Genomic DNA, 10,303 nt, shown 5'->3' with positions numbered 1-10,303 from the left:
ATGATGGGCTCAAGTATAGCAGGGATTGTGGGGCTGGCGCGGGATCGGGCAGTGTTTTGTTCTGCTGTGCAGGGGGTCGCTATGAGTCAGAAATGACTTGACAGCACTTAACAACAAACAACAACTTTGGAAACGATATCAGGAGGGATCAGTCCCTGGAGAAGGACATCAAGCTTGGAAAATAGTTGTTATATTTGTTAGATGTCATTGAGTCAGGTCTGACTCCTAGAGACCCTATTCACAGCAGAACCAAACACTTTGGTGTCCTGCACCATCCTCATTATTGTTGCCATGCTTGAGCCCATTGTCACAGGCACTGTGAGAATACCCCCATGAGATGGACTGACACAGTGGCTACAACAGTGGGCTCAAGCATAGCCGTAATTATGCAGATGGCACAGGACTGAGCAGCATTCCGTTCTGTCATACAGAGAGTTGGAACCGACTGCACTGCACCTAACAGTAACAACAACTTCTCAGTTATGTACATTGTCTCTACCTAGCTACATTGTTGGAACAAGGAGCTTATTTTTATTTTTTGTATCACTGCTACAGTTAGCTTGGAGCCTTGCTAATAAATAGATACATCTTCTTGAGCAAGTACTAGGAAAGTGCCTTACTGAAAAATATGCCCAAAGACTAGCCGTTGGCACTAGAATTTCCTCCCTTAAAGACATTTTGTTCTGAATGAAGTTTTGCCTCCAGTTAAAATCCAGACCTACCTGGAAGAGGGTACCATATTATGCTTCATTTGTTACTAACATCTGTCTGATAGACTCTTTTGTTTACAAGGAGCAGAAACTACCCTGCTGGTTATTGTCATTATGTGAGGTATGGTGATGGGTTTGTTTACATCAACACTAGCTTATTTAATGTCTGTTTATTTATTTATTAATTACATATACATACAGTTCTAATTCATGGCAACCCTATGTGTGTCTTAGTAGAACTGAGCTCCATAGGATTTTCAAAGGCTGAATTTTCAGAAGTAGAGGCCTTTCTCCTGAGGCATCTCTCAGTGGTCTCTGACCACCCACCTTTCGTCCAGCAGCTGACAGTGTTAAACATTCTCACCACCCACGAATTTCACTGTCTTGTTAGATATTACATATTAAAATTATTAAATATTATATACATATTTACTTAATGTCTTTCAAACATGATTTCTAACATAATTGCAACATGAGATAAGGAGGAAAAGAGAAACATAGATCATGCACCATCAAGGAAGGATGAAGGAAGCTGGGTTCAGTATACCATCAGCATTGCAGCATGAGGGTGCTGGGCACTAGGCTGACCACCTGTCCTGATTTGCACAGGACCGAGGGTTAGTTTGTTTTTGGTTTTTATTTTTAGAGTTTGAGGGTTCCTAGGAATCAGAGCGTTCAGTGCTAACCCAGGAAAATCCTGGGGAAATCAGGATAAGTCGGTCACTGTATTGTTGTTGTTGTTAGCTGTCAACAAGTCAGCCCCAACTCATAGTGACCCCATGTACAATAGGATCAAACCTTATCAACATCAGGGAAATCTCCCTGAAAGACACACTTGTCTTATTCCGAAAGTGTGCTTAGGGTCAGTACTGCACACTGAACAACACAAACTTTCCCATGGGTGGTTATCAGTTGGTTAGAGCAAAGGCTAACAAGACCAAGGTAAAAAGTTTGATTTGCTAGGAAACTGCTCTCTTCCATAATCAGAATCTGTGCATTTCACTTAAAGCCAGCCATTCTACCTTATCACTGACTAGCCGTTAGGGAAACTAGGAGAGTATGCACAGCTACTTTGAAACAAATCTTTCACTGCCACCAGAAACGTTAGTGAAGGGCCACTAATGTTTTCTATGTGTACATAAACATGAAGTGATCGAAGATTGCCACAAAAAGGAATTCATTTCCTGATCTTCCTGTTTTTCAGTAATATGGGTAGCTAGGTAATAATGATGATAATGCATAACATAATTCAAAATTTCCATGGCATATTGCCCCCATATTATTTCCTCCTATCCTGCGAGATAGGCATGGCAGATATCAAGTTCAGCAGGGTTGAGATCATCAGCTGTTAACTAGAATAGCAGGCAACAAAGATAGTGCTCAAACCTTTGCCTCTTAGTAGAGTCCCTGGGCAGTATAAAAGGTTGAATTCATCTACTAGCAGAAAGATTTATGGTTCAAACCCACCAGAAGCTGGCACCTCAGAAGGCAGGTTTACTGATCAGCTTCCAAAAGGCTGCACACATGGGGTGGACTTGATGGGAACTAACGACACCAGGGTCTTTGGGGTGTGTAAAACGTGCAGTCCTACAGCAATTTGGTCTTGCTAAACTGTAGCTGCAAAGGAAAACCCACTGGTTATTTCCTATATGTGTAAAGGCAAAAACCATATCCACATTCCTGGTCCTGTTGGGCAGGTTTAATTGGTTAGAAAAATCATCCCTACTTTCAATGTTTAGGTGCTGTCAGTCTCTGCACCTCATGGTTTCTTTTTAAGTGTCTTCTTTTCCATAGACTTTTCTGTCTAAATCCACAGACCTAAGTGGTGCTAACATTAGTAAATTGCAAACTAAATTTCCCAAACACGTTTATTTTTCCTTTGGAGCAAATGTGGGCAGAATAAACACCATCCTGTGTCATACTTACATGTTACTCATTAACCGACTTCATTTAAAAAAAAAAAAGTCCTCAGCTAGATTAGAAGTCATGTGAAGAAAGCTTCCCACAGTGCGGAAACTATGCAACCTTAACACACAGAGATTTTCACATTATTTGGGAGATTCATAAATGAGCATTTGAGCTTATTTCTTGACTTCGCTGTGTAAGAGTCCACAATGGTGAAAAAAAGGCTATCTTCCAGTGACACAGTGTTCCAGCTGGAGAATCTGGACAGCCCAAGGAAGACTCACTGGGAGGTCCTGCACAGCTCCACGGACAGCCCCAGCTCTGTGTTTCTCAGGTGGGTGCAGCTGGGGGTGGATCATCCCATCTGTCCCTCTGATAGCCTTAGTTGTCCAACAGGTGACCTTTGGGGAGCTCCTTTCTCACCTCTGCAGTAGCAATCTGCCAAGGGAAGCAGTCCACACTGCTTATCTTAGCCAGTGGATTTGAAGAGTACATGTAACAAATATGACTTGAGAAAATAGAACTATAACCACTATTAAAAGAAAATAATCATCAGTGTCCTCTTTAGTACTTTTTAAGTATTGGATAACTGCCCCACTATATAGTTCCTCAATTTTTGGCTCTGAGCTTCATAGGAAGAAAAAACAAATATTTGAACCAAAAACAAACTTTGGTGTAAAAATTACCTGAATTATTATTGAAATTGTAATTATTAAAATAGTTTTTTTAATTGCTCTCTTCTTGCCTTTCTACATTAAATGTTTTTAAAAATATTAGGTGTTTTTTAGCTCAATTGTTTACCAATTATATAACACCTTTGACCCAATTTAGAGCATATCCCTTTTAGCTGTAAACATTAATAACCACACCAACAATTTTCATTTTAATGAAAATTCATTTGTCGACTCTTTATTAATTTTGACTCAGAAGGATTTTCTAGCAACTTAAAAAATGTGGAAATCAAGTGCAAGTGGAAATGAAATACAAGGAAGACTCCACACTTGAACTTGAATTTTACATCACACTGTATCCAGAAAGTCAAGGATTAAATGTGATCATTTATTTTTAATCATTTTAAATAATTTATATAAAAAAGTGATTAAAATTATAGCTTTTAAAAGTTTAATAGACAAGAGAGAAATCCCATTTTATTAAAGACATTCACATATGAAAATGTCAGGTTACAAAAACAAATTATATAATTTTAAAAAGAAATTTTAAAGAATAAGAGACTGAATTTATGCAAAATATTCCTTAATATATCTAATTTAAAGTTAACCTTAAGTTTTCTATCAGTCATTAACATGACTCTATGACTCTATTATGTACATTAGAGGTTGTGTGACCAAGAGCAAAATTCCTGTGATTGAAAATGCAAAACTCTTGCATCCTTCACATATTTTGCTGAGCTTCAAGTATCTCTTGAATTGCTTTGTGGGTTTAATCCACTAGCTGTGCAATGTCTTCTTTAGAGCTGTAGCTTTAACCAAGAAAAATAAAACTAAATGAACATGCATGAGCAAATAAATGGATATAAAACACATAAAAATAAATAACATAACTTAAATAAGTTTAAATGAGTATTAATGAAAATAATTTAATAACTACAGGTGAATAGATACAATAAAATTAAATTAAAATCTGCATCAACCTAAAGTCAAGCTCCTTTCAAGCAAAGAGCCCAGGCCTATTTCTCCCACATATTTGAAAGTTCAGCATATTGACATCTGTAAGTGTTTCTGAAAATGTTCATGGAACCTACCTAAAAACACTAGGAACAGCTGTGAATATCTCCAAGAGTTTGACTATGTACAAGGCATAAGAGATACAATCACTGGAGAAATAAACCTGGTCCCTGCCCTCAAAACGATTGTTAATTTAATGTCAAAGACAGGCAAACAATTTTGAATGAATGGGTGAATACATGTTGCTGTTGTTAGGTGCCATCAGATCAGTTTTACCTCCTAGCAACCCTACATATAGCAGAACAAAACTTTGCCCAGTCCTGGGCCATTCTTACAATCATTGCTATGTTTGAGCCCCCTGTTATAACCACTGTGTCAATCCATCTCCTTGATGGTCCTCCTCTTTTTCAATGACTCTCTAATTTACTAAGCACGATGTCCAAAATACGTGAGACAAAGTCTCGCCATCCTTGCTTCTAATTCCAGTTGGTCTTTCTCCAAGACAGATTGGTTCTTTCTTCTGGCAGTCCATGGTATTTTCAGTATTCTTCGCCAACAACATAATTCAAGTACATCAGTTTTTCTTTGGTATTCCTTATTCGTTGTCCAGCTTCACATGCATATGACGCGATTGAAAACACTAAGGCTGTAATTAAGTGCATCTTAGTCCTCAAAGTGACGTCTTTGCTTTTTAATACTTTAATGAGGTCTTTTGTGGCAGATTTGCCCAATGCAATTCAAAATTTGCTTTCTTGGCTGCTGTTTCCTTGGGCAATGATTGTGAAGCCAAGTAAAATGAAATCGTTGACAACTTCAATCTTTTCTCCATTTATCATGATGTTCCTTAATGGCCTGGTAGTGAGGATTTTTGTTTTCTTTACATTGAAGTGTAATACATGTTGAAGGCTACAGTTTTTGATATTAATCAGTAAGTGCTTCAAATCCTCTTCACTTTCAGCAAGCCAAGCTGTATCTTCTGCATATTGCAGGAGCTCTGGTGGCACAGTGCCTAAGGTATTTGACTGCTTACCAGGAGGCTGGTGGTTCAAACCCACCAGTCACTCCTCAGAAGGAAAGTTGGGCAATCTACTTCTATAGTGATACCCCCTTAGAAACCCAAGGAGGGGTTGCTATGAGTAGGATCAAACTCGACAACAGTGAGTTTGGTTTGGTTTTGATTATGGTTAAAATATTGCCTGTGTCTCCTGATTCATTTGTGCGAGAGTGTCTCTAAGGTGTGTATCTAGGAGAGGAATTACTATGTTGTAGATATCTTTTTCTTATTTATTTATAGCTTTAAAAATATTCCAGAGACTAATCTTTTGTCAGTTATATGTGTTACCAATATTTTATTTTAAAATATGACTTGTCTACTCACAGTAGTATGTCATTTGAGGAAGAATTCTTACCTATTTTTTATTGTCATTTAGGTGCAAGTTTACAGAAGGGCAATATTTGCACAGGAATTCTTACTTTTAACTTCAATTTACTAATATATTCTTTATGATTTTTACTTTCTGTGACTTATGTAAGAAATTTTTCCCCACCCTAAGGTCATAAGAATGTTCTTATGCATTCTCTTCTGGCTAAAATCCTTTTGAGAGGTAGAATTTACTTTTGTTTCTGGTATGGTTAGGGCATTGGTTAATTTTTTTTCATAGACATAATGAAAAGATACACACTTTATTGATTATTCTTTCCTTTTCTCACTGATCTGCAATGCCAGTTCAGTCATACATCAGGATTTTATACATTCTGCTGTAATATCATGGGGTCACTATGAGTCAGACTTGACTTCAGGGCAGCTAATCTGGTTTGATGTTTTTGGTTGTAATGTCACCCTAGTCCCTGGGTGGTGCAATGGTTAAGCACTGGGCTGCTAACCAAAAGGTTGACATTTTGAACCCACCCAGAGACACCTTGGAAGAAAGAGCTGGTAATCTACTTTTGAGAGGTCACAGCCATAAAAACTCTATGGAGAAGTTCTACTCTGCACATATGGGATCGCCATGAGTCAGAATCAACTTGAGGGCAAATAGTTTAACATCACACTATCTTAATTACCATCAGTCTATAATAAAAACTTTGTCATCTGGTGGACAAGACTTGTCTAGTGCAGAAGCATTTGGCTATTCTTGATCCTTTACTCTTCCATTACACTGAATCTATTGTTGAATTTGAGGAAATCTGACATCTTTACAGTATTGAGTCTTTCTATTTATAAGCATGGTCTCTCCCTCCATTATTTAAGACATCTGTAATGCCCTTCAATAAAGTTTTAGAATTTTCTATATAAAGATCCTACAATAATTTGTTAGATTTATTCCTAGGTTCTTTATATCTTGGATGCTATTATAAATACATTTTTAATTGCAATTTCTCTTATTGGTTTGTGCAGAAATACAATTAAATTTCTAAATTAATCTTATATTCTACAGTCTTATTATTTATCTTCTTATTAATTTAATGTAGACTCTAATAGGCTTTTTTAAAGACAATAACATTTGAAATATTAAGTATTTTGTTTTCACCTTTCTAGTCTTTATTTCTTTTAGATATTTTTGTTGTTTTGTGGCACATTCAAAGGAATGCAATGGATCTTTTTTATATGTTCTTTCTAACCATAGTCTTGTAACTCCCACAAAATAATGGGCTGGGACTATGTACAATGAATAATTTATGGCCTACTGAGGGGATTTGTCAGTTTGTCCTCATGGTGGGAAGACTATGCCCTGAAATTGACAAGGAGTGGGCTTATATAAGGGCCAAACCTGCCGAGATTCAGGGGACTTCATTATCATCAAGAAGACTCTGGACAGAGGATGTTCTTTGGACCAATGATCCAGGGTCCCTGCACTGAGAACTTCCTAGACCCAGAAGAGAGAGCTGTGACACTGAAGACAGTATGAGATGGCAAGAGACAATGGCAGTGGGCTTGCAGGCTCAGAGAGCAAAGCAACTGTCATGGGCTTGGGTTCAAGAGCAAGGGCAGCTGGGTTGGGCTTGCCAGCCCTTAGAGCAAGAGTTGAGTACCTTCAGGCAAGAGGCTTGCTGATAGAACTAAAACAGTTGTAATATTTGCTTATGCAAGACAGAGGCCCAAATGTGCCCAGTGGAAGGGTTGCCTCGGAGGATCCTGTGTCGGGGTCTTCCTCCAGGAGAGAAGAGCCAGATGCTTCTGAGTAGGAGCATTGCCAGCAGAGCTAAAAGAACTGTGACAACTTGGGTAGGGCAAGGGAGGCCTGAGTGTGCCCTGTGCAGGGGTGTATCCTTCCCAACTCAACTTTTTCAAATTAATAATTTGATTTTCCCTAATTCTAAATAAATACCTACTTTTATGCCTAATTTTCTTATTCTTAGTTTTTCTTAAAGAAGAACCTAAATTTGTACATGCTTCAGGTCAGCAAAACTTAATCTGCCCCAATTATAATAGCTCCCATGACTGTGACTTGACACAGGCACTGTGCTTTGCAGAGATGAGTAAAGGAACAGATACAGTTCTACTAGGTGGGAGTTGAACTCCTGAATGGAGTACTTGTTGGTTTGTAAGCGACAGCTTGTTATGAGCCCCTCGTTTCTGGCAATTATTGTAATATTTATTGGAAAACTAATTTTACAAATAATGCCTTTCAGCAACATTCACTACTTTGAAATAGTCCAATCCCCCTTTTCAAAGCACCATTTTATAATCTATGCTTTAATCTTGCTCACTTTTTCAATGAAGTTTTAAAATCTATTTGGGATGAGTTCAACATAAAGTTCCCACTCTTGTTAAAATCTCTCTATCTTAATAGATTTTGAAAAACTGACATATGCATTTATGTTAGAGGAGCCCTAGTGGCACAGTGGTTAAAGTATTTGGCTGCTAACCAAAAGTTAGCAGTTTGAATTCAGCAGTGCTCTGCAGAAGGAAGATGTGGTAGTGTGCTTCCATAAAAGATTTACAGCCTTAGCAACTCTGTGGGGCAGTTCTACCCTGATCTACAGGATTACTATGAGATGGAATCGACTCCATGGCAGTGGGTTTGGGGTATGGATGTTTCCTTCATCATTCATCTTCAAAAGGAACAAAACCAGGCAAGTGTAATCGAATTATAAATTGCATGAGTTGCCTCCTTCTAAAACTATGAGGGAGATTTAGCATGGAGCCACATGAGGGCAAATTGATTAGCCCTGCCAAGAAGTATGTAAGTGATGAATGAGTGTGTATATATAGCCCAGCATTAATAATAATAATAGTCTCTTCTGTTTGCACAGTGGCTTACAAATGGGAATTTTTATAGATGTGACCTTATAAACCTTTGTGGCTTTTCACTATGGTGGATGGATTAGTTATTCTCTGCATTGCTTGGATGAGGAATGCAAGTAACAGTAAAAGAAATTTTCAGTCATTGCTCTATGGTACAATTAATTAAGCCTACAAATTAGTTAAGGTAGTGAGTGTACAGCCAGATACATGACCAAAATATCACTTCCCAACTTCATTTACCACTTTATTCATCTGGCATGATTTTAAAGTATTGAGGCTATTTACAAAAGTCAAATCTATCTTCAAGGGTCATTTAATTCAGTTTACCCACCTCACCCAAAATGATATTTACAATCCCAAAGGAAACAGTAGTTTCAGAAATATGGATGGAAGAGCAAGATTAAAGTATTCCCACTTCTACACTGGCTCATTATGGACTTCCATGGTTATCCATTAAGTTTATCTGTAAAAAGACAATGGTATTTGTTCTACCCACTTTGCTGGAGAGCTTAAAGCAAGAACGTTACTTTGATGATGGTAGTTAACAACTAGTCTGTTGGAGTAGTGAAAGAACAAATATCATCTCTGTACAGGGATGTTCTCTATAGGGATGTCAGCCTGGTATACATCCTGGCTCCTCATTTATTAGCTATGCAACCTCTCTGCTCATTTTCAATGTTTGTTGTTGTTGCTGTTGTTAGATGCTGTCAACTCAGTTCCAACTCATAGTGACCCTATGTACAACAGAATGAAACACTGCCCAGTTGCTCCATCCTCACAATCATTGCTATGAGTGAGCCCATTGTTGCAGCCACTGTGTCGATCCATCTCATTGAAGGTCTCCCTTTTTGAGTACCCTCTACTTTACCAAGCATGATATTCTTCTCCAGATACTAGTTCTTCTTGATAACATGACCAAAGTACCAGTGACAAAGTCTGGTCATTCTGGCTTCAAAGGAACGTTCCTTCTATAATTCTTCCATAACAGATTTGTTCATTCTTTCAGCAGTTCATGGCATATTCAATATTCTTTGTCAACACCACAATTCAAATGTATCATATATCCTTCTGTCTTCCTTATTTATTGTCCAGTTTTCACATGCTTATGAGGAAATTTCAAAGACCATGGCTTGGGTAAGATGCATATTAGTCCTCAAAGTGTCATCTTTGCTCTTAAACACTTTAAAGAGATCTTTTGCAGCAGATTTTTCCAACACAATAGGTCATTTGATTTATTGACTGTTGCTTCCATGGGTATTAATTGTGGATCCAAGATAAAATCCTTGGCAACTTCAATCTTTTCTCCATTTATCATGATGTTGCTTATTGTTCCTGTTGTGAAGATTTTTGTTTTCTTTATGTTGAGCTGTAGCTCATACTGAAGGCTGTAGTCTTTGATCTTCTTCAGTAAGTTCTTCAAGTCTTCTTCACTTTCAGCAAGCAAGATTGTGTCATCTGCATATCTCAGATTGTTAGTGAGTCTTCCTCCAACCTTGATGCCATGTTCTTCTTCATATAGTCCAGCTTCTCAGATTATGAGCTCAGCATACAGATTATGCCTAATGTAAAAAAAAATTATCAGATGCCAGGATGGTTTTGTCCATTTTGAATCAAACAACCATATGATCTACTATGCCAGGAATGACAGCTTGAAAAGGAATGGCATGGCATTCATCATCACAAAGGATGTTTCAAGATCTGTCCTGAAGTACAATGCTGTCAGTGATAGGATAATATCCATATGCCTACAAGGA

General features: G+C 37.8%; 1 protein-coding gene across 1 annotated transcript in view; it reads left to right on the top strand.

Annotated features, from left to right (window-relative positions):
- GRAMD2B (GRAM domain containing 2B) overlaps positions 1-10,303 on the top strand; it is a 158,287-nt gene that overhangs the window by 28,752 nt on the left and 119,232 nt on the right. The gene's annotated exons all lie outside the window — the stretch shown is intronic.

Source organism: Orycteropus afer, unplaced genomic scaffold, assembly GCF_000298275.1.
Source record: "Orycteropus afer afer isolate SDZICR_OR568_19922 unplaced genomic scaffold, OryAfe1.0 scaffold00086, whole genome shotgun sequence".
In the NCBI taxonomy this organism is placed as follows: domain Eukaryota; kingdom Metazoa; phylum Chordata; class Mammalia; order Tubulidentata; family Orycteropodidae; genus Orycteropus; species Orycteropus afer.
This window is presented reverse-complemented; position numbering and strand designations above follow the sequence as displayed.